Source organism: Hyperoodon ampullatus (genome assembly GCF_949752795.1).
Source record: "Hyperoodon ampullatus genome assembly, chromosome: 6".
Taxonomy (NCBI): domain Eukaryota; kingdom Metazoa; phylum Chordata; class Mammalia; order Artiodactyla; family Ziphiidae; genus Hyperoodon; species Hyperoodon ampullatus.
Genome location: NC_136919.1, coordinates 114,545,470 through 114,572,255, shown reverse-complemented (window position 1 = coordinate 114,572,255; position 26,786 = coordinate 114,545,470).

Sequence of the window (26,786 nt, the reverse complement as noted above, 5' to 3'; positions counted from 1 at the left end):
TTCAACTTTTTTTTTTTTTTTTGGCCACTCTACACACGGCTTGTGGGATCTTAGTTCCCCAACCAGACCTTCGGCAGTGAAAGCGCAGACTCCTAACCACTGGACCGCCAGGGAATTCTGTTATACATTCAATACACATTGAAGTACTTGTTATGAGGTGAGCACTGAGGATACCAAAAGCAGTAAGTGAGACCCTCACAAATAGTTAAAAAGTCTAGTGGAGAGAGACAGACGTGTATACAAATAGTTGCGAGGCAGGATGGATGACACAATAAACCATTTAACAACTATTTAAAGACAGCTAGAGTGGGATATAATTCCTTTTATTTCCCAGAGTACTCTGCCCGTATCAACTATTCAGGAAGATTTTTTTTTCTGGAATCAGGTTTTAATAATGATGACTATTAGCATAAAATCTGCTCTGCCTGCTACACAACTGTTATTGTCATCCATTACACAGGGCTGCTGAAAGGTTTAAGTGAGTTATTTTACATAAGGCAGTTAACACAGTGCCTGCACATACAAAGCACTCACTAGCATTTTTATTATAATTATCATGATAATACCATAACCAGTTCATCACTATAATAACATAATCATATCATCACTATAACGTTATCATTAAGCATAGAAAAATTATATCCCAATAATCCTGAAAACTGGGGCAAGGTCAGTGGGGATGAGGATGGGGCAAGGTCCAACCCGATATATACAATCAAAAAGAGTCCTCGGATAACCCACAGATGCTTCATTTACTCAACCTCTACCCAGGTGCAAGGTCATAAGAATCTGAACTAGGACTGTTCTAAAAGGCAAATGAAATCAGCAGTCCCTTTAAAAGCGTTTCAAAAGACCTCCCAACAAATACCTCCCTATTATACCAATTGCAGGTTCTTGAAAGTCCTCTAGCAAGAAACTCAGCTTGAATATACTTGGAGAAATCATATATTTCTCTAAAGCAGTGGTCTTCAACCAGCAGGATATTTTGCGCCCACTCCCCCAGGAGATATTTGCAATGTCTGAAGACATTTTCAATGGTCACAACAGGGTAAGAGGGAGTGGGGAGAATAGGGGTGTTATTAGCATCTAATAGATAAAGTTCAGAGATGCTGCTAACCATCTTACTATACACAGGACAGACCCGACAACAGAATCATCTGGTCCAAAAATGCCATAGTGCCAAGTTGAGAAATCTTGCCCTAAAGGAACACATAGTTATTTACCCCTACTTAGTTAGGCATTCCCATTCATTATCTTTTTCACCTAATTTCAAACTACGGTGTAAATAATTGAGCTATATCTTCCTTAAACAAGGATAAATAGGTGCTGTGGGCTGGAGAAAAGGTAATGAGCAACAGGGCATTTACTCTATATGGGAGCAGAAGAAAGGAACCTAAGCAATATGAAAATTTTCCTATTCCATATTTTACGCAAAGGCAATCTCAATGCCTTTCCTTGCAACAAACATATTTTAAAAAATGGTTTGGAACGCACACATATGAGGTGCTCCATAAGTTCCCACTGTATGATTGATTTCAATTGTAAGTCCAGATTGCAACTTGTCATGTCCCTGAGGAAGATGAGACCAGACTTCTGAAGATCCAAGAGTTTAGCAAATGATTTAACAAAGTATTTCGAGCAACTCTTATATGTCAGACGAGGTTCTAGAGGCTTGAGATACATCAGTAAAGAAAGCAAAGATACCTATCCTTGGGAGACTCACATTCAATCAAGTTTTGAGGAAAGGGCAAGAAATTCTTGAACTGGAGTGCCTCTACATATGGCACTGTATTTTTCCAACCTATTTCTCTTTCTTGACTGAAAAATAGAAATGAATTTTAAGAGAGTTTTTATCTACATTAGAAATTAATCTATTTCCAAGGCAACGAAGCAAAATAGATTGCAGTAGTAAGCAGTCTTTTTGCAGATTGTTGTTTAAGACATTAAAATTTATGGTGTGTAAGAAACAAATAGAGGAAGACATCCAAGCCTGGGTATATTTCTCTAGTCCAGGTAAAAATGGAGATGGAAGATTGAGAAAGAGAAATATCATATGATATCCCTTATATGCAGACTCTACAAAGAAATAGTACAAATAAACTTATTTACAGAACAGAAACAGACTCACAGACTTAGAGAACAAACTTATGGTTACCAAGGGGAAGCATGGGGGGAAGGGATAGTTAGGGAGTTTGGGGTCGACATGCACACACTGCTAGATTTAAAATGGATAACCTACAAGGACCTACTGTATATAGCACAGGGAACTCTGCTCAATGTTATGTGGCAGCCTGGATGGGAGGGGCGTTTGAGGGAGCACGGATACATGTATACGCGTGGCTGAGTCCCTTTCCTGTACACCTGAAACTGTCACAAATTGTTAATTGGCTATACTCCAACATAAAATGAAAAGTAAAAAAAAAGAGAGAAATATTAAATAAATAAATAAATGTCTGTACTATGACTTGCCCTGTTTTAGGAGGAAGTCTTCCTCAACAAGACAACTGACAGCTTCTGAAATAGCCTGCCCTGATGGTGTTAATAACAAAAGTCATTTAGACATTTAGTTTGGGTCTGCACTACGTTTGAAAGCACAGGGCTATTTACCCTGAATTCCCCCTGATTAGCTTCAGTGAGAGCATTTAATCACTTCTCCAATAGCCTCAGTCCTGAAAGACTGATGACAACCTGGATTTGTCCCCTTCTTGTACTCTGAAAGCCTAGAAAATACACAGGCAGATAAACGTTACTTGCTTGAAAGCTCTGCTGCAGCTCTGTACCCCCAAAGATACCAACAGCTCTGGGAGGCTCTGCTGGGCCCTCCTTTCCCCATGTTTTTCCTATAAAATACATATTTATTTGTTGAGCTCATACGATGCATGGAATTCCATGAGGAGAACTGAAAAGGATTCATCTGGAGCCTGAGGATATGCCTCACCACTGAAGCATATGACACCTCTGCTTCTGTTGGCTGACTTCCCACAGAGACGCTACAAATCAGTAGCCCCAGAAACCCCTGGAGCCACCAGCAACAACAAGCCTTTAAATCCCTTTTGGTTCTGGAACTTGGACTGGGACACAAGTCGAGCAAAGAATGTCACATATTTATACTAACATTTATGCAGGATGATTTCTGCCTTTACAGTTCACCTCTATAGTTGATTACTATATTCAACTTTGCAAACTAAAGAAATAGAACGGTAAGGTCAGTGTCAGACTGCTCATAAATCATTTTTTAAAAAAGGAGATGAGGTGACATATTGAGTCTTCTGACTCACGATAAGTCTCATGGTATAACTGATGAATTCTAAGTTTTGTACCCAGGAGGTCTGGATACCCCTGTGGCTATAATGAAATAGCTCCAAGAGGCCATCACTCAAGCCATGCAAGTTACTAGTTTCTGTTCCACTTTCTGGCCTTCCCACCAATGTGGAATATTCATCAGGCATCTTCAAGTTTAAATATTGATACCATGACATCTTAAAGCAAGGGATCACAGTATGCTATGTGGTTTAAGACCATTCCTGACATGAAGAATTCACAAAATTAAAACAAACACCATGCCCCTACCTTTTATTAAAATTTAATATATGGTTCTGAGTGGTCAAGTCCAAATCTTAAACTTCCTTTGAAGGTCAAGTCCAAATTTTAACTTCTACCAAATACATCCATGATAGTCAAAGGTCTTCAGTAAACACAGTAGTTTGAAAGAAAAAGTGGATCTAGCGGTTAGATCTTGAAATGAGGAGTGTTAGTAGAAGGTCAGAGAAACTTGGAGAAATATTTTAAAAGATTGGGTGAGGTTAGGGATTGAACTTTTTTTTTCTTTCATTTCTGTGGTTTAGGATGGCAGGCCACTATATAAGTGATCATGAAATCAATTTCATGGTGCACCAATGAGCATTTTTCTAATGAAATAGACATCTGTAAAAAACAGCATGCATGTTTGGTTATGGGTCACAATATAAAATGTGTTTCTAGAAAATGTTTCACGCCCACTGACCTAGAAGCATGTTTACTGTGTGCACTAGAAGGTGGAAGAGGCTTTTTAATCTTTTCCTGAATCTTTTTGGGAGCAAGTGACCTTGATCATCGTGTGGTCTGAATTAGTTCAGCTCTTCTTCCCTCCAAAGGAGCCAAAGAATTTCATGATCAGGTTCACTATTCGGCAGGACTGGACAGTTGCTATTGGCCAAGGAGTGTTGCCACATGGCCTTAGTAAGTATCTTAAACTTCCTGAGTCTCAGTTTCTTCATCTATAGAATTGGGAACACTATTATCTACTTCACAGAGTGGCAAAGTAATAACTACTAGCAAACAAAAGCATTTAATACAGTTCTCAATACAGAGTAAGAAATATATAATAAGTGTTTCCTTTCTTTCCAGCTTTCATTCAGGGAAAAAGATACTTTCTTCCATCCCCTGTTCCCCTATAAAGAGACAGGTCACCTTTCCACACTGCCAGGAGTTGGGATACTGTGACATTGTCAAGTGTTTTTCTGCTGTCAAGTTAATGAAAGATTACACACGCCCCCTCTCCCTGGTCAGCACAGCTTGCTTATGGAAAAATCGGAAAATATCTAAGAGCACTAAGCGAGAATCAGCTCTGTATAAAAGCAATTTTCTCCAGCTTTATGAGTGAGAGCAGCTGTAAATCACTCAACCCATTTACATTTTTTATACTGCTTTTTAAAGGGGGGTGGCGTTAGGAAGAAGGGAGGGATATTTACCCAATGAAAAATGTTACCCTAGGACAGAAGAGAAAATGTTTCCAAAATCACCTCCCTGTTGGGCCAGTGGCAGCCTATGTGTGCCAGGAGACTAGGAGGAAGGGATATGAAGAGGTTACAACAAACTCTATCTCCTAGAGTAAACCTCACAATTGAAATACCTGTGCACAGAATTAATATCCAATCATTCTCTTTCCTTGGCTTTTCTTTGCAAATGCAGGAAAAAAAAAGTGTACTTAAGATAGCTTAATTGTTTTTAATGCCTGATACATAAAACCAAATAGAACACTCCCAGTGTTAGTGATGGACCTCTTGGCTTTTACCATCTCAATGATATTTACTCCATCTCTGAGCAATTTTAGATAAGCTAAGCCAGCAGCTGGGCAGATCCCAGCTGTAACTAAGACTGATGTCCTTGCTTCATCTAAGAGAAAGCCCATGGGGCTGAATCCAAGCATCCAAAGAGAGAGAAAACATTTTCCACTACCAAGGACAGATAATCTTAGCTATGTTAAACCCAGTCTCCGCGGAATTCTTACCTGAACATTTCTCATTTGAAGGTAAACCGAGGTCGCTCAAAGGATGTCACAGGAAATTCATTGAGAAGAGTCTTCCATTTGCAGTAATCATTTTACCTAAAAATAAATGCATGCAGTCAGAGATAGCAAAGGAGGTCTGTCAGAGGAGGCTGCCCTGTGCCAGTAGTCAGTGCTATGATATAAACATAATTGGTGTCCCTGTCAGGAATATTTCCCAAATAGTAGAATTTATACCTCTGCCTGGGAAACATGGGGAATCATCAGCTAAATAAAAAATAAAATCATATTTTAAGTTAAGGTCAAGAGAGGGGACAATTGTTTGGAAAAGCAGGTTAAGAGTTCAATGTCAGACCTCCTTATATTTCCAGATGCATGTTCTACATATTGAGGGAAACAGGACAATTACAGCCATTTCACCATTTCTGTATGAAGGCTAATTTTCAACTACTAGACTAGACCTCTCTTTTCCTTTAAACCAAGTTTCTCAAATAAACATTCTATAGTTTTCATGTCCACTGTCTTCTTTGAGGCACCAATTAATTCTTGCTAGCCAAACCCAATTCTTTCTATCATCTATCTATCTATCTATCTATCATCTATCATCTCTCTATGTCTATCTATCTCTTTTTAAGTCTGAATCTTTCACCTTTTTTAACTCTTGAACCTCTCTTTATGCTTCTCTTTGATCTTGGCTTCTCATTTATATTGTATGGTCTTACCACTTCTACCAGTTTTCTCAACTGGAAAATGATGTCATAAAGCATTATGTTTATGTTTTTTCTTCTATGTCCCAAGGCACTCCATTTGTTTTCTTCCTTAACTATCTCCTTATTTTTAGTATATTCCTTTTCACCATTCCTTATATCCAAAGATAAATCTAATGAAAATCAGTGCCTTAAAATTTCTCCAAATACCTTTCCATGTGTCTGGAATATTCCCGTCTCTCTCAGTTAACTTAGAGATTAGAATTCAAACTCATTCCTCCACTCTCAGTTCAAAGATTGTGACATTTAAAAGCTATAAACAGGAAAATCTGATTATTTTTCCATGTGAGGGAAAAATAAAGACATTTTTAAATACATAAAAACAAAAAAATACTATTTATTTTTCTCCTAAATAAATTTTGGAGAAAAATCCCTGATGAAGTGTACCAAATAAGCAAAATTGAATCTGAGCAATACTTCAGGAAGGGAGAAGACATGCTATAGCAGAAATAGTGATAAGCTCCAAACAGGAAAACTTAGAGTAAATCTAAGCCACTGCTCATAATGTCTGTGAAATTGACTGCTCTTATTATGAAAAAAAATTATTTAAATACAAGTGGGAAATATAAAATAAAGTTGGTAATAATAATAGCAACCTAAAGCTAAAATTCCAGATTATTTTAGCAAAACAAATATTTTTGACAACAGACTGGGAGGAAAGGAGGAAAGTTAAAACAGGCTGAGATCTTATCTTGTTTAAAAAAGGAAGACTATTAATAATATAATTCTTCATTTAAATTTTTTTCCCAGTTTTATTGATATATAATTGACGTACAGTACTGTATAAGTTTAAACTGTGCAGCACCATGATTTGACTTATATACATCATGAAATGATCATCACAGTAAGTCTAGTGAACATCCATTATCTCATATAGATACAAAAGAAAAGAAAAAGAAATAAATTTTTCCTTGTGTTGAAAGCTCTTAGGATTTACTCTCTTAATAACCTTCGTAAATAACATAGAGCAATGTTAGTTACATTAATCATGTTGTACATTACAGCCCTAGTAATTATTTACCTTATAACTGGACGTTTGTACCTTTTGACTACCCTTGTCACCATACAAAGATATATTATTATTGACTATATTCCCCATGCTTTACATTTCATTCTTGTAACTCATTTATCTTGTAACTGAAAGTTTGTACCTCTTAATTTCCCTCATCTATTTCACTCATCCACTCACCCCTCTCCCCTCTGGTAACCACATTTGTTCCTTGTAACTATGACTCTGCTTCTGTCTGGCTATGTTCCTTCATTTGTTTTGGTTTTTAGATTCCACATACAAGTGGAATTATATGGCATTTGTCTTTCTCTGTCTGACTTATTTCACTTAGCATAATACCTTCTGGGTCCAACCATGTTGTCACAAGTGGCAAGATTTCATTCTTTTTTACGGCTTAGTAAAATTCCATTGTATATATAATATATACCTCATCTCTTTTTATTCATCCATCTATCGATGGACACTTAGGCTCCTTCCATATCTTTACTATTGCAAATAATGCTGCAGTGAACATTGGGGTTCATACATCTTTTCAAATTAGCATTTTTATTTTCTTTGGAAAAATACCCAGAAGTGGAATTGCTGGATCATATGATGGTTCTATTTTTAATTTTTTGAGGAATCTCTATTCTGTTTTCCACAGTGCCTGCGCCAATTTACATTCCCACCAACAATGCATGGGGTTCCCTTTTCTCCACACCCTCACTAATATTGGTTATTTGCTGTCCTTTTGATAATAGCCATTCTGACAGGTATGAGGTAATATCTCATTGTGGTTTTGATTTGCATTTCCCTGATGATTAGTGATGTTGAAAATCTTTTCATCTGTCTGTTGGCCATCTATATGTTTTCTTTAGAAAAGTGTCTATTCAGTTTCTCCACCCATTTTTTAATTGGGTTGTTTGGTTTTTTTGGTGTTGAGTTGTATGAGTTCTTTGTATATTTTGCATATTAACCCCTTATCAGATATATCGTTTGTAAATATGTTATCCAACTCAGTAGGTAGCCTTTTCATTTCATTGATAGTTTCCTTTGCAGTGTAAAAGCTTTTTAGTTTGATACAGTCCCATATGTTTATCTTTGCTTTTGTTTCACTTGCCCGAGGTGACATTTAAAAATATATATATTGCTAAGATTGATGCCAAAGGGTGTACTGCCTGTGTTTTCTTCTAGGAGTTTTATGGTTTCAGGTGCCATGTTTAAGTCTTTAATCCATTTTGAGTTTATTTTGTACATGGTGTGAGAAAGTAGTCCATTGATTCTTTTGCATGTAGCTTTCCAGTTTTCCCAACACCATTTAGTGAAGAGGCTGTCTTTCCCACATTGTATATTCTTGCTTCCTTTGTCACAGATTAATTGACCATGTAAGTGTCCGTTCATTTCTGGGCTCCCCATTGTGTTCTGTTGATCTGTGTGTCTGTTTTGTGCCAGTACCATACTGTTTTGATTACTTTAGCTTTGTGGTATCATTTGAAATCAGGAATCATAATACTTCTAGTTTGTTCTTCTTTCTCAATATTGTTTTGGTTATTTGGGGTCTTTTGTGCTTCCATACAAATTTTAAAATTATTTGTTCTAGTTCTGTGAAAAATGCCATTGGTATTTTGATAAGTATTGTATTGACTCTGTAAATTGCCTTGGACAGTATGGTCATTTTAACAATATTAATTCTTCTAATCCATGAGCACAGTATATCTTTCCATTTGATTGCATCATCATCAATTTCTTTCATCAGTATCTTCCAGTTTTCCAAGTACAGGTTTTTTACCTCCTTAGTTAGATTTATTCATGGGTATTTTATTCTTTTGATGCAATTTTATTTATTTATTTATTTATTTATTTATTTATTATTTTTTTTGTGGTACGCAGGCCTCGCACTGCTGCGGCCTCTTCCGTTGCGGAGCACAGGCTCCAGACGCGCAGGCCCAGCGGCCATGGCTCATGGGCCCAGCCGCTCCGCGGCACGTGGGATCCTCCGGGACCAGGGCACGAACCCGCGTCCCCTGCGTCGGCAGGTGGACTCTCAACCACTGCGCCACCAGGGAAGCCCTTGATGCAATTTTAAATGGGATTGTTTTCTTAATTTCTCCTTCTGATAGTATGTTGTTAGTGTATAGATTTTTCATTTTGATAGATAATTCAAATAAGTCTGTTAAAAATTTAAGCATAACTATTATTAGAACATACTTGAGATCTATCATGCCCAAACCACTTAAGGAATTAAGATGAAACAGAAAATGTATTTATCTTACTGTTAAGGAAATGGGAAGTGGGAAGGGACATTTAACTTAAAAAACACAGTATACGGAGGTAAAACAAAATAAAAATAATATGCCCTAAAGTGAACCAAGCAGATCAGAATTTATAATAAATATGAATAAGTTCAACTTATCTATTTAAAATCAAGAATATTATATTAGTTTCAAAATAGCTCATTATTATTTTCCAAGGAAATATATAAAACAGAATGACACGGAAAGGTTAAAAACAAAACCTGGAAAAATATATAAGTAAAATGAAAAAATTAAAAATGGTAATATTAATACTTACTAAATATTCAGTTCAAAGAATAATTCAGGTAACCATATATAAAGAACTACAAAGCCATATGTAAATTGCAACAAATTCAGAAACATTCTCAGCCTCTCATGTTTTAAGAAATTCAAAAGAAAGTGATAAAGGGATGCAATTTTCCATATAGCAGATTGGCATAGATGTGTTTGAGAATATTCAATATTTGCTAATAAGAAAACAGGCCCACTTTTGGTGACTATAAACTGAAACATAATTTTCAATTTGGCAGTAGCTTCAAAATATTTTATACATACACTTTGATCCAGAAGTTTTACTTTTAGGAATTCATTCTACTGATAAATTACACAATGTTGCAAAGATATCATTGCAATGATATTCTTCATTGCATTTTTATAACCTAGAAAGAATTAATAATCATCAAGAGGGGGCAAAATAAATACATTTTTGTACATCCCTACAATAAGATCTTAGAAAACACTTTTAAAAAATGGATTGTATCTATGTGTACTGACACAGAAAAAGTCTAAAATATATATGAAGTAAAAACAGTTAAATTTTATAACAATACATTTATACTGTAATTCCATCTACAATTTTAAGAAGAAAAGACAGACTTCATCTATTGCACCATTGTGAATATCTTCATCAATTAGGGAAATATACGTAGTCATATCTAATTTATTTTTCTAATCATCGAACCTCAAATATTTTTACTAGTAGGAAATCTGGTATCTTTCTGGAAGGCTTCTCACCTTCCTAACTTTAAATTCTGTACAAAATCTGGGGGTGGGGGAGGGGCGTCCTCTTCAAGCCTGCTTCCATATACCAGACAAACTAATAGCACTGAAAAGGCTGAATTATTCACTAGGACCATCACTTTTGTCCCCCCCTAGGGCCTTGCTCTTAAACATTGACCCCGACACAGTATGATCACTCTTCCACTGCTGTGTTTGTGCCCTTGCTGGTTCAGATGTCTCCAAGGCTGCAGTTGCAGTTGCCTTCTCTTCCGAAGTGGCCAATCTGTTAGCAAACACACACATGGCTCAGCTCTCATCCCCAAATCACAACACTTTGCCAGAGTGGCAAAGCTTGAAGGAGGTTCAAAACTCGCTACAGCTGGCGTGAGAAAGAGCCCCCTACTCTTTCCTGCAATCCAAGATCTGCTGTGGAGCTCTGGTTGCCAATCCAGAGGACCCCGCCTGAACCCTACAAGACACCACCTTTCCAGTGAGCACCCTCTTAGGTTCTTAATTTCTTTTGATTCTAATAGATCAGAGTGGGACAATCTCAAGTCATCAGAGAGTTATAACAACACTGGACTATAAAAAAGAAGGGGTTGGGGCTACCCTGGTGGCGCAGTGGTTGAGAGTCTGCCTGCCGATGCAGGGGACACCGGTTCATGCCCCGGTCCGGGAAGATCCCACATGCCGCGGAGCGGCTGGGCCCGTGAGCCATGGCCGCTGAGCCTGCGCGTCCGGAGCCTGTGCTCCGCAGCGGGAGAGGCCGCAACGGTGAGAGGCCCGCGTACAGCAAAAAAAAAAAAAAAAAAAAAAAAGAAGGGGTTAGAGGTCTGGCTTTTCCTCCCATATATTAATTGAACAATATTCTCACTAGCACCTTTGAGTACCCTTCTACTAGGACAACGGGTCACTTACACTTACATAACTAATGTAGCCCACCTAAATGATGCTTCTTTTAATAAAAAAAAAATCTCCAAAGCATCGTTTTGTCCTTAACTCCAGACACAGAAGAGGCTGGCCTACATATGTATACACACGGACACACTGATGATAAACATGACTCTCTCCAGTTCTGTGATTGATTTATTACTGTGACAATTCCACATTGCTTTCATTGTTATAGCTTTGTAATACGCTGACATATGATAGGATAGATTCATTTATATTTTGATGTTGTTTTCAAACATACTTGCCTTTTTTGTCCATTTTATCTTTTGTGAAACTTTAAAACCTGCTTGTTAAGCTTAATAAAATATCCTATCAGGGGCTTAACTTCATGGTCCATTGAATTTTAAAAATAATTTTGCAATAATTGGCATCTTTACAACATTGAGTCATTCTATCCAAGAACATGGTATGTCTTCCTGTCTTTATTTGTCCTTCAGTTGTTTTCCTATTATATACAGATGGTGTACTTTTCCTGTTAAATACTTTATGATTTTGTTACTCTTGTGAATGGGGCTGTTTACTCCATCGTATTTTCTACTTGGTTGTAAATATTGATTAGGAAAGCTGATGATCATTGAACATAGGTATTGTAACCAGCCACTTTACTGTTCTATTTTATTCTAATATCTTTCAGTTTGACTTTCTTGAATTTTATAGGCAGGCATATTGTCTGTTAATAGTGAAAATTTGTCCTATTGCCTTCCTGAAGTTTTTAATTGTTTCACCTTACTACATTGGCTTTAAGCTCTAATACATCACTAAATAATACTGGTTATGGTGGGTATTCTTGTCTTATTTCTGGCTGTTTCAGTTAGATGTGTTCAGTCCTGAATAATTCAACTAAAGTTTCCTTCTCCCCTCAGTAGTTAGAAGTTCATAGGTTGTTGGTGTGGTACAACTGTTCAAGAAAAGTGCCAACAGTGAGTCGAGCTCTTTATATCTTTCTCTGCATCTTCCTTAGTATGTTGGGTTTTCCTTAGACTCACTATTTGTGGGTTGAAAAATGGGTCCTTCTCACAATCAAGACAAAAGAATGAAGGGAAATTCAGGACAGTCTGGCACCTCCTTCTATCAAGGAAGAAAAACAAGCTTTCTCAGAATGCACAGGGGACTTCCATGTACAACTGAGTGGACAGAACTCACTCCTATAACCACCTCTTACAGCAAAAGTAGCTGAGAAAATGAGTACTTAACTGAGCATCTTCGTCCCCCAAAAGGACAGTGACGTTTTGTTAGAAAGGAAGAAAGGAAGAATGTATAATAGGTAGACAACGAAGAGTGCCTGCCACCCTGACTTACTGTGACTTACATTAGGCTGTGTCTAATGTTTCAGAAATTATTAGGTTCATTTGTGTCATATATAGAATGGATAAACAACAAGGTCCTACTCTATAGCACAGAGAACTATATTCAATATCATATGATAAACCATAATGGAAAAGAAAATTTTAAAAACAATGTGCATATATATATGTATAACCGAATCACTTTGCTGTACAGCAGAAATTAACACAACATTGAAATAGCTATACTTCAATTTAAAAAAAGAAATTATTAGGCTGGGTACTGTAATTTTCTGATAGAGAGTTTTATCAGCCTGAGGAAGCTCAGTTCTAGTCTTCGCTTGATGAGGTCTTTTAAAATCAGGAAAGAATATTAAATGTTATCAAAACTCCTGTGACATCTATTGAGAAGATAATATGTGTTTGTTTTTTCAATTAATATGTTAATTCAGAGTAAGATTCCAATTGTTGAATCATTCTTGCAATCCTGGAGGAAACAATGCTTGGAATGTGGTTATTCTGTCAATCCATTACTGTACTTAATTTGAAAATACCATCTCATATTTTTTTGCATTAATGCTCTCAAGTAAACTTGATCTACAGTTTTCTTTATGCTATCGTTGTCCAGTAATTTTCATGTGCACTCTGTAACCACATAGAATAGATTAGTGGACTTCTTGTCTTTTTCTATTTGAACAGTTCAAATAGAATTACCTATCCCTTCAAGATTAGGTAGAATTCCTTTCAGTAATGTAGGCCAGTAGCTTCATTGAAGTGACAGATTTGCAACTGTGCTCTGTTTTCCCTTGATTATTCATATCTTCAGGTATTCTGTCATTGAAACAGTGGTTATTTTTTAGTTTATTCAGTGATGTGCTTTATCTTCAATTTTTTATATAATTTTATATGTAATTTTCTAATATATAATTTTGTTTAAAAATTTACTCTAGGTATTGCCTTGGCACTTTTGATTTTGCTCACATTTTCATTCGTTCCCAAATAGACTGTCATTTCAACATTGACTTCTTCTTTAACTTGATTTAAAATAATTTTTAAGAAAATATTCATGTGAATAGCAGAAGGTATTTCTTTTCATTTTCTTTTGTTGTTGTTATTTCCAACAGTTGATGTTTTTTGTTTTGTGCTACCTAGCATTCAGCCACCCCTCCAATTTGGAGGTCAGCCTCTGCGGGATGAGTCTTAGTGGAGACTCCAGAGATGAGGGTAGCAGCAAGATTCCAGTGGCAGCAAGTATCAAATGATCATGCACAAGATGACATCCAAACTGGACCTTCACCATGAGTTCTGTCTGACCTGTCCTTCTTGTATCTTACCTGGTTCTCCCACCTACAGTCAGTTCTGTAGGCTCTCTACTATCTTTCCAATAAATATCTTTGCTGCTGAAAATAGTCATAGTAAGTTCTGTTGCTTGCAACCAAAAGTACTTTTATTGGTAATTTATAATTTCCTACTTTAGACCTAGAAAATGTTCATAAAAATTCTGCTTTATGGAAATTTATGGACATTTTTTCTTTGGGGCTTAATACACAGTCAAATTTTATTAATAGTCCATTTTTTTCTCATCTCTGGTTTATTAGATACATTTTATATATCAAAGATTTTTCTAACATAATTAAAGACTTTTTTTTTCTTTTGGCTTATTAGCTTCTGAGATAAGTGGATCTAAATCTCACATTGTTGTTATAATTCTGGCCAGGTCATGAACATTTCACTGGTGGACTCCCAAATGTTAGTATCTGTAGGCGTTTCTCTTGGGTCAGTTTTTGCAGAGAATAATCTTCCAATCCTTTGCCAAGAGAGATATAAGGCTGGCTGCCAACATGCTAGCTGAAGAGTATCAAAAGACAGCCAAGAATATCCCTACCAGACATGTATTTTCTCTTGAAATACACACTTCTCAACTGCTTTTTATACAGTGCTTAACCGCTGGCCTAAGACATGGTATTCCATGGTTATTTCTATTAGAAATAACCTCCCGTACTCTGAAGTGCTGGTGAAGCTGGGCAAAGTGTCCTGTTTGGGACAGGAGGAGAGGTACTAGGGTTTAACTAATCTTTACGCAGACTTCCAACTCCCTGATTTTAGGTATGCCCTAGTAAACTAGGTAACCTATTGCCTTTCCAGAGTTCTGTGATTCAAATGACCTTGCTTCTCATTCACATTTCTTCTCCAAGCCCTTAGGTTTCAGCTTTCTCCTTTATGCTGAACAAATCCCACTCAGCCAGCTGTTTCCTTTATTCCAAATCTGATGACATCCCTGGTCCATAGTCTCCCCTCAGTTCTATTTTACCTTTTGGAGAGTATACATATACTCATATGTATATGTATATGTATATAATGGGTTTTTAAAGTAGGTTTTCATTAGAGAATAGAGGTGTTTCTTTCCCTTTCTTTTCTTATTGTGTAGTGTTAAAGGTAGTATTATTTTTCTCCTTCCATTTTTTGTCTCCTTCCTAATGTATATAGCTTTTCTCCTGAAGGTCAGGCCAGACTAGGAGGGGGATGAGGAAGAGAGGTGCCTGGGGTCCATGTAAGGAGGCACTTGATCCCAACTAATGACTGTACATTTGCATGATGCTAATAGTGAAAACCTCCTCTAATATTGTATTCTAGATGCCTCTATTGCCTTATGTTTGTCCTAACTCTGCTGAAGTTATTCCCTTGTCTGCACTGCACTCAAAAGATAGAGCTCAAACTCATACCATTATTGGCCTTAGGAGTCATGGGACAGAATTTGGAGCTGCCAGAGTGGCTAGAAATTAATGGAAGAAGTCACAGAAGGGGAGCTACAAAATTAGTGTATAAACTTCTCAAATTCTTTGCTGATCCCTGAACAATACATGTGTAAGACTCCAGGGAGCTTAGAACAAGTCTCAGCACCCCTCAGAGGGTGATACCAGAATCCAAATTCTCTACAATGTTCTGCATCGTTGAATCTAATATAATCTATAATCTTTAGAAAAAATAAAGCATTTTTAGATCCACAAAGAAGTTTAAAAATATGACCTATAAGTGAAGAAAAAAATGGTTAATAGAAACAAAACTACAAATGTCCCTGACATCCCAAATTTAATTAACAAAGTAGGCCTTTTAAGTTACCATGATACATACTATGTTAAAGAAGCTACAGGAAACAAAAATGGATTAAACGGCAAAAGGGTGGGGAATTTCAAGGGAGATATATATTTTTTTCCTGTACTGAAGCCATATTTCATATACTGAAGTTATAAATAAGAACAAAAGGAATCTTAAAACTAAAAAATATGATAACTGAAAATAAATAATTGTTGGATGGTAATAACAGCAAACTGGACACAACAGAAAACCAGTAAATGTGAAAAAAATGTCAAGAAAAAGTTTAAAAATTAAAGCACAATAAAAATTTTTTTTAAAAAAGAATGAAGAGTGTGTCAATGACAAGGGGGACAGAGTTAAGTTGTCTAATGCGTGTGTAATTGTAATCTCAGGAGGAGAGAGGAAAGGTAATAGTGAATAAAAATACTTGCAGAAATGTTGGCTGAAATTTTTCCAAAATTGATCAAAAATGGCATCACACAAATACAGGAAATTCTAGCAGGATAAATACACACGCAAATCCATACGGAGGTATATCACAATCAAACTGCTACAAAACAAAAATAAAGAGAAAATCTTAAAAGAAGTCCAGGGAAGGAGGCACATTACCTATAGAGAAACAAGGATAGCAATAAGCTGACTTCTCAGAAACTATGGAAGCCATAAAACAGTGGAACAATATTTTTTAAATGCTGAAAGAAAGGAACTGTCAGCCTAGAATTTTACATCTAGGTGAAAAATATCTTTAAAATGGAGGCAAAAGAAAAGTCATTTTCAGATAAAATCTTCTTGAATTTGTCTTCTACAAATCTATACTACAAAAAATGTTAAAGGGAGTTTTTCAGATAAACGTGAAATGATGTCAGATGGAAATTTAAATCTAAAGGGAGAAATAAAAAGCTGTAAAGATGGTTAACTATGTGAAAAAACAAAAAAGACTAGTTTTCTTTCTTTTGCAAAATTCTTTAAAAGTCCATTGACTCAGTGAAGCAAAAAAATAATAACAATATATTATAGGGTTTATAACAGCAGTAAAATATATGGCAATTATAGCACAGGAGATGATAGGGATATACATAGAAACACATTGTTGTAAAACTCTTACATTGTAAGTGAAATGACATATTAATTCAAGGTAGACAGTGATAAATTAGATGTATATTATAATCTCTAGAGAAAATACTAAAAAAAAAAAGTCTGTAAGTCCTTTTCTGATTAGAGAAATTAGAAAGTCACCCTGGAAACTACCAGCAATGCTCTGAACAGCAATGTTTTCCTCCCAAGCTACTAAGTCTGGACCCTCCTACCAAAGTAGAAGGACATAGCCTAAGCCTTTCTCCCCATGTTAGAGAGACTACAGAGAAAGGTGTGTATATGTAAAGAGGCAAAGACATAGGAAGCATGTAAGTAACTATCTTATTTCAGTCATTGTGTAAGTGATACCTTGCTTATGTTCTGATGGCTTTATGTGATCCGAGTAACTGTTACGCTGTGGTGGGCAGGTAATTTCTGGAGGCAGTCGGAGGAATCAAAGTGGTTTGGACATGGCTACAGTGGTATATGTGGACCACTCACGTCCACCCAGAATCAGTTTGCTTACTGGGACCAGTTCATACCTCTTGGCTAGTAACCAACCTTAGTCAACCACATGCATAGGAACAATATCTAGTCACATTCTGTACATATGCTTTGTGTGCATAGGCCTTGTGTGTGTATTATGGTAAATTTCAAATGTGCTTTAGCCAACTGGTTCCCAGATAGAAAGGACCAGGGAAGCAAGTAAACACCGTTTTCAGTTTAGGGATTCTTATGCACACAAAGAGAGGGTACAATGGAAGCTACAGACTAGGAAAAAGTGTTCTTTGTTGCACAACAGAATGGCAATAAAAGTAGTTACAAGTACCTTAAGCTAACCTTAGGAAGCATTACAGACACATGATCTATCAGGGATCAATGAGTTACGAGATACTATTAAGGAGCCTTAACGATTGCAGGTTCTATATAAGTCTATGGTTATGATTAAATGTTTGAATTTTAATATATATGGACTAAAAACACGAAGATATGGGTCAAGGAGGCAAAAGGAATGAATATTTTATCATTTTCAATTTGTATCCATGGTGATTAAAGCCAGAAAAGGAAAGTGAAATTCTCTTCTCCCTCCCACTCACAGAGCATTATCTGGCCCCGACTCCCAGCATAAAGCACTCCTGCTTTCCCATTATGGGTCAGAGTAAATACTGAGATGCTGGTCATTTGCAGCTGTCATTCATAGTCATCACCCCTAAGAAACAAACCAGTTCCAAAACTGCATTCCCTAACTGGGGGGTTTGATTTAGGTCTTTTCAAGAGTAGTTCTTCTGTTAATCAGAACCCTAACTTGAACTTATATGTCATCTTCCTTGAGAAAAATTTTGTAAAACCTCCTTTTATATGTGATATTAGAGTCAGCAGTGTATCTCTGAAGTAGTGCTGAAATGAGAAACAAAGTCTGCAAAAGTGCATTTTAGCTGTGTTCCACCCCACTGTCTCTACCTGTGTGAGTCTGGGCAATTCCCCCCATTTCCCTGAACATCAGTTTTCTTATCTATAAAATGAGAGATTTCCATTTAAGCAGTGGCTCTTAAATCATTCTATGTCATATATTCCTTTGACAATTTCACAAAAGTGATAGAAAAATTTTCTCAACAGAAGGATGTACAAAGCTGGACAAATGTCTCTCCTCTCCCATTTTCTATTTTCCACTTTGGTACCTTCCAAGAGCAAGCTAACAACAAGAGGTACTTTTAATAATCTGATCCCCTGGCTGATATGTAAACTTGATGTCTGATTGTTTTTAGAGACTTTATCCAAAAGCAAGGACTCCTGTTGTCTTTCCTTTCACACTCCTCTACACACAGGACCTGAAGTTTCCCCTTGTCCTCTCCAGCAAGTGAAATACACAAGGAGGCAAGAACTCTGGAGAAAAAGAAGAGGTTAAAGGGCCAAATAACTGTGCAAAAGGGGAGCTAGAACACAAGTAAGGAGATCACCACTGGCAGACATGCATCCACATGGGATGCCCCAATTGTCTCTGAGAGAGGTCTTTCCTTTCTGAATAAGGAACTCACTAATTTCTCCTCACTCTTTGGACTCTGTATGGGTTGGGCTGCATCATTTGAACATGAATGAAAGACTTGGTCTTTAAGGAACTCTGTGTGTGTGTGTGTGTCTGTGTGTGCGTGTGCGTGTGTGTGTGACCTGAACCTGCCCTTCTGCTCTACAACAGATCCCTAGATTTTTGTATGGATGATGAAGATTCAAAGAGAGCTTCTCATGAGACAAACCAACCAACCAGTTGCATTTTATGGCTTTTCATCTCCTCCCCCATGTGGTACACATTTACAAAAGTTTACATTTCATGGGTTCACAAACCCCTAATGTCCAACTCATGGCTCCCAGAATGAGAACCTATACGTTAGATAATAACTAAGTTCCTTCCTAATATCTGGAGCCTATACCTATCTTTGCATAAATGTTTTTGTAGTAGAGAAATTATGTTTTATATTGGAGAGAAGAAACACACAGAGCAGCATAACTCTGCTCAATCACACAGATGATCAGGGGAGAATCATTCCTAGCGGTAGATATCTCTTAAGCTTATTAAAGAATTGTGTTCATCTTCATTGCTTGAAATGACTGATCCACTTCTGGAGAAGAATGAAGAAATTCAGTGGGGATTCATATTGGATAAATTTAACCTAGCTAGTGAGAATTCAGCCAAAGAGTGTAATGAATTGATTATTCAGTAAGTTCCAGATGAGAGTCAAGGTTTTTTCCAAGTAGATCAACAACCCCAGTCACTGGAGCCCTCACTAGAGTACTCAGCTTTTCTCCCTACATGACCCTGCACATTTAATCAGTGCCCACAGATTCCAAGGTCAATATTCTCCTCATGAATTGACCAAATTTCATTCTGAAGGATTTCAAATGCAACAAAAGTTGATCCACTGAAAAGATGAAAGAGCTCCTTAACAGCTGTGATAAAAGAAATTAAAACAATTGGACACTCTTTCCACTGGGAACTAAACTATTTTCACTAAGACCCACACATACCAGTGCCCTGGTAGAGCTGACAACAAAACAAATTGAAATGAATGATGACAAAGCAAATCCACTCCTACATTTGGAACTTATAAAAAAAAGCAAAATACTTGCAGAAAGAAGCTAATTTTCTAAAATGCTCTAAAATGTCTATAAAACTCCTCAGTAGATTACTTTTGGCATAAAAACACAATAATTTTATAAAGTCAATAATGTCAATTTATATAGATTTACTGGAAATTTTTAAATAAAATATAGTCAAAAATCAAAAGGACAGTTGTGTCCTGTGACTTTACTAAACTCATTGATTAGCTCTAATAGTTTTCTGGTGGCCTCATTAGGATTTTCTAAGCAGAGTATCATGTCATCTGCAAACAGTGACAGTTTTACGTCTTCTTTTCCAATTTGGATTCCTTTTATTTCTTTTTCTTCTCTGATTGCCATGGCTAGGACTTCGAAAACTATGTTGAATAATAGTGGCGAGAGTGGACACCATTGTCTTGTTCCTATCTTAGAGGAAATGCTTTCAGTTTTTCACCACTGAGAATAATGTTTGCTGTGGGTTTGTCATATATGGCCTTTATTATGTTGAGGTAGGTTCCTTCTATGCCCACTTTCTGGAGAGTTTTTTATCATAAATGCGTGTTGAATTTTGAATCTCTTGCATTCCTGTACACTAACAATGAAAGATCACAGAGAGAAATTAAGGAAACAATCCCATTTACCATTGCAACAAAAAGAATTAAATACCTAGGAATAAGCCTACATAAGGAGGCAAAAGACCTGTACACAGAAAACTGTAAGATACTGATGAAAGAAATCAAAGACACAAACAGTTGGAGAGATATACCATGTTCCTGGATTGGACGAATCAATATTGTGAAAATGACTATACTACCCAAAGCAATCTACAGATTCAGCGCAATCCCTATCAAATTGCCAATGGCATTTTTCACAGAACTAGAACAAAAAATCTTAAAATGTGCACAGAAACACAAAAGACCCCGAATAGCCAAAGCAATCTTGAGAAAGAAAAACAGAGCTGGAAAAACCAGGCTCCCTGACTTCAAACTATACTACAAAGCTACGGTAATGAAGACAGTATGGTACTGGCACAAAAACAAATATAGATCAATGGAACAGGATAGAAAGCCCAGAGATAAACCCACACACCTATGGTCACCTAATCTATAACAAAGTAGGCAAGAATATACAATGGAGAAAAGACAGCCACTTCAATAAGTGGTGCTGGGAAAACTGGAGAGCTACATGTAAAAGAATGAAATTAGAACACTCCCTAACATGACACACAAAAATAAACTCAAAATGGATTAAAGACCTAAATGTAAGGCCAGGCACCATAAAACTCTTAGAGGAAAACACAGGCAGAACACTCTGTGAAATAAATTGCAGCAAGATCCTTTTAGACCCACCTCCTAGAGTAATGAGAATAAAAACAAAAATAAACAAGTAGAACCTGATTAAATTTAAAAGATTTTGCACAGCAAAGGAAACTATAAATAAGATGAAAAGACAACCCTCAGAATGGGTGAAAATATCTGCAAATGAAGCAACTGACAAAGGATTAATCTCCAAAATATACAGACAGCTCATGGAGCTCAATATCAAAAGAACAAACAGCCCAATCAAAAAATGGGCAGAAGACCTAAATAGACATTTCACCAAAGAAGACTTACAGATGGCCAACAAACACATAAGACGCTCAGCATCACTAATTATTAGAGAAATGCAAATGAAAACCACAATGAGGTATCACCTCACACCAGTCAGAATGGCCATCATCAAAAAATCTACAAATAATAAATGCTGGAGAGGGTGTGGAGAAAAGGGAACCCTTATACATTGTAGGTGGGAATGTATATTGATAGAGCCACTATGGAGAGCAGTATGGAGGTTCCTTAAAAAACTAAAATAGGACTATCATATGACCCAGCAATACCACTACTGGGAATATACCCAAAGACAACCATAATTCAAAAAGACACTTGCAGCCCAATGTTCACGGCAGCACTATTTACAATAGCCAGGACATGGAATCAACCTAAATGGCCACTGACAGAGGAATGGATAAAGAAGATGTGGTACATATATATATGATGGAGTATTATTCAGCCATAAAAAGGAACGAAATTGGGTCATTTGTAGAGATGTGGATGGACCTACAGACTATCGTAAAGAGCGAAGTCAGTCAGAAGGAGAAAAACAAATATCATATATTAACGCATATATGTGGAATCTAGAAAAATGGTACAGATGATCTTATCTGCAAAGCAGAAATAGAGACACAGCCATAGCGAAAAAATGTATGGACACCAAGGGGGGAAGGGGGGGTGGGATGAACTGGGAGATTGGGATTGACATGTATACACTATTGATACTATGTATAAAATAGAGAACTAATGAGAACCCACTGTATAGCACAGGGAACTCTACTCAGTGCTCTGTGGTAACCTAAATGGGAAGGAAATCCAAAAAAGAGGGGATATATGTATACATATAGCTGATTCATTTTTCTGTACAGTAGAAACTAACACATTGTAAAGCAACTATACTCCAATAAAAATTAATTTAAAAGAAAAAGACAGTTGTGGAATAACTGATTAGTCATCGTAGTTCATTGAATTAGGTATATGTATCAGGAGGCAGGGTTACGGCTCATCAGAAATGGTTGATTGCGTTTGATAAAGTGGTTATTTACAACTTATATTTAGTTAGGGTTATATATATATGTGTGTGTATATATATATATATAGAGAGAGAGAGAGAGGAAGAGAGAGAGAGAGAGAAAGAGAGAGGGGGAGAGAGAGAGAGAGAGAGAGAGAGAGAGAGAGAGAGAGGGAGGGAGGGAGGGGGAGAGGGAGAGGGAGAGGGAGAGAGATAAAGAGATTTATTATAAGGAATTGGCTCATGCAATTATGGAGGCTGAGGAGTCTCAAGATCTAGAGCCAGCCAGCTGGAGACCCAGAATAGCCAATGGGTAGTTCCAGTCCTAGTCCAAAGTCTTGGGAACCAGGAGTATCAATGATCACATTTCCAGACTGAAATCCAGAAAGAATCCAAGGAAAGCTAATGTTTCAGTGCCAGTCTGAATGCCAAAAAGGACTGATTTTCCAGCTCAGTAGTCAGGGAGGAGGAGTTCCCACTTACTCAACCATTTTGGTCTATTCAGGTTTCCCATTGATTGGATGAGGCCCACCCACACAGCAAGAGGGCAATCTGCCTTACTCAGTCTGTTGATTCAAATGTTAGCCTGGCCCAGAAATACCCTCAAAGACACACCCAGGATAATGTTTTGGGCACTCCATAGTCTAGTCAAGTTGACACATAAAATTAACCATCACACATGGTATTGACTAAGTTTAAGAAAACCAAGTAGCTGGGGCTAGAAACACAATCCATATTCTGGGTTAACGAGAGCCGAGAGGTATTACAACCCCTAGGCCTGGAAGAGGGCATCCTTAGCACATCCCAGAGAGTTCAGAGGTTGCCCAAGGACTGATTCCTTTGCAAGGAAGGAAGCAATGTAAAGAATATCCTAAAGATTAGCTTATCCTATCATAGATCAGGATAGAAAAGAGTGGACATTGAACATGGATGAGCAAAAGAAAAATAACTAGTATAGCATTATCTTTAAAATAGGGGAAACAATGAAAATTATAAAACCATGGCCGAAAGCTGTAGCCATGCATGCATGCTTGAATCCACTTGATACCTTGCTTAGTTTGTGAGTTATATTAATACAGCTGCTATAAAACAAAATACAGATACTGAGACCCCACCCACACCAATCAAATAAGAACCTCTGAGACCTGATGTCAGGCATGAGTATATTTTAAAGTTTCTACAGGTGATTCTTTCCTATACCCCCAATAGGACACTGCTTTGAAGGATGCTTGTTTTCATATTTCATCTGGTTATTTTGGGATCATATCTCTATTTCCAAAATAAGCTATAAGAATTCTTTTTTCTAAGATAAAGTGTTTCTATGATGCTAAAAACTCTTTGACTTACTTTCACTGAGGTGGCTACATTGATTATTGAAGTGTTATACTGTATATACACACAGATCTATATCAGTCTAAAACACATGATGGTAGAAGTAGCACATCTACATACTTTCCCCATGAAAGCAATGCTCCCAGAACAACAGGGAAGAACTCCCCTAAATTAGGAAACCAGGGTCAAAAATTGATGGTAATATTCAGGGAAAATTTCTTAATCTCATCGTTTACCCTAGAGCCGTTTATCCTGAAATGACACCTCCTGTTAATTCTTTCCTTGATCCTATTTTCTTTATTAAATCCTTTTGAAAGCTGCAATGTCATCTTAACCTTCTAAGAAGTGAGGCACGCTCTTCACACACATGTGACAGTGGGAGTTATAATGGGAGGATAAATAGAAGAATACATTTAATATACAGACACATAGATGGATGCTTTATATATATTTCCCATTAAATATTTGCAACTATTCTCTATCATATGCATCATTATGGTATTTTTTAAATGATAAGTTTGTGAGTCATAGAGATTAACTAATCTGCCTGAGGTCACATTGTTATTGAATGGCCACACCAGGGTTTTAATTATTCCAGAGACCGTAGTCTTTTGGCTATCTTATACCTCTGCCTATTTAGTCATGAGGGCTGGAGCCACTGAGACAGCCTTTAGGATATGGGAACCAATTTTCAACATCTGCACAACAACCAGATTTGTTTTACAATATTTGCAAGGGGTGACAGACAGTAAAGTTCTGTGTTTGGGACACAACTGATTTCAAAATGGGTTTCTTGAATTACTCATGGAAGGGAACATAGGGTCATGGCACAGAAGACTCTATCTACTGAGATTATGCCTCAGTGCATCCATCCAGCTAAAAAGGTCAAGGAGATCCCAACTGCCAGAAGGAAAGGTAGACCTTTGCAACATGGCAGGGTCAACAGGTGACGTGCAAAACCGTAAAGGGAAAAATTAGTGAAAAGCACATCTTTTCAGAGTAAGTATGCAAATATTTATGTAATACCAGTAATATTTTTAAATGCACAGTCAATTATCATTTTTATCATTATTGAGAAGTAAGTGACCATTTTGAAGGACCCATCGATCATTGCCTCCTTGAAACCCTGCCGCACATACAGTTGTAACACAAATACAGGTTGTACTCTTTATCTTAAGGGACAGTAAATGGCACGAGAAGGATAAGGAATCTAAAGACAGAAGAGTTTGGTCTGAGTCTTGGTGCTCCCATTAATTTTCTTTGTGACTTCAAAAAATTACTTGATCTCTCAGAGTTTGAGTTCATTTGAAAGATTGTTATAGTTCCAAAAACAGCACTTATGGTTGTGATTTTGTATACTTCACAGTACTGTATAGAGTACAGTAGTACAGTATCTTTATTTCAAGCCCAGGATGTCCGGAAGCAAGCGTAAAAGCAGCAGTGAGGTAGCTGGTCCTTCTAAGAAGCACCAGCTGTTGTACTGTACTACTGTACTTTTAAGGTACTGTATTATAAGATTAAAAATGTTTTCTTTACAAAAAAATAGCACTTATATCTGAACATTAAGTGCCAGGAGTTCTTTCAGGTGCTTTGCATGAATTAATTCATGCAATGTTCATAATAACCTTATAAGGTATAGAGGTCATTATTATTCTTATAAGTAACAGAGCCAGGGTTAAAATATAAGAAGTCTCCTCCAAACCCCAGCTCTTAACTACTCTTATACTGAGTGTATAAATGCCTACACTATTTGGTTTGTGTAATTATTAAGAGAGTGTTTTAAATGCCTGACAAGGATCAATCAAGGTGAGTTTCTTGTGCGAAAAGAACCTCACGGCTGTCTCTCCTGCCCCATCCCCACTTCATCTCATACTAAAAAAAGAGTGATGTTAGTGTGGATTCATTCATTTTAAGGATAATCATTGGCTTTAATTTTCTAAAAGTAGAACCATAGTGGGGGTGGGGGTGGATAATTAAGTCAATTTTAAGGGAAAAATGACCCTTTTTTTTTTTTTTTTTTACTGGTTGACATATTCCAGGGTAGCCCTTTTTATCATTGAAGAAATTGAATGAAGATAATATCTTTGTGTCTACATGTCATTATGATATACTAAGTCTCATGACACATAAAACAACTGAAAAGAAAACCAGAATAATCAGCAGACTTCTACTTCAAAATGACATCTCTTCAGTAAGCTCTGGTAAGATTTCAGATTTTTCACACTAATAGCCAGAAAGATACAAACAGATGAAAAATCACAGCAACAGCAACAAAACAGAAGGCTGACAGTCCTTACTGGAGGCAGTAAAAAAGCATATTTAATGCTGTTAAAAAGAAAACGGAATCAATTGAGTGGAGTCAAGTTAGCAAAATTCACAAAGAAATCTAAGAGATCAAAAGGTTAACAAACAAGGGAAATGGTAGAAAGAGAGGACAGGCTCCAAGTATCAATGCCTCTGAAAGATATACAGTCAATTCTCACTATTTGTGGTAGTTATTTTCTATAAAGTCATTCTGAACACTGAACTAGTGAATCCTGGACAATTGCTTCCAGGGGAAATACAGAGTTAGGTTCCTGTGAGCTTCTGGACACATTCGTCAACTGATTAATACATAACCTTTTTATGTGCATTTCTGTTTAAAGATACCTTATTTAATATATATTGTTGATTAATTCACATTGAACTCACAGCCAATAGCACCATAATTCCTGCCTGGAAACTCTCGTTTTCTCCATAAGGCACGTGACAGTCTTCTTGCATGTTGGAACACTAAACAGCACTATGCTTGAGCGCCACTGTAAACAGAGAAATCACCAACAAAAAAAGCAAAATGTAAAAAAATGTGGCATTAAATACACCACGAAAAGGACACCCTTTTCCAGTATGACAGCTGAAACAAAAAGGCAGAGTGTTGCTTTATTTATCTCAGCTGAGAACTTACACATCGTGAGGAACTGAAATCTTTTGCTGCTCTGTGCATGTGAATGTCCGCAAATGACTATAAAAGTGCCACAAACGTTGATTTCAAGGTTACAAATA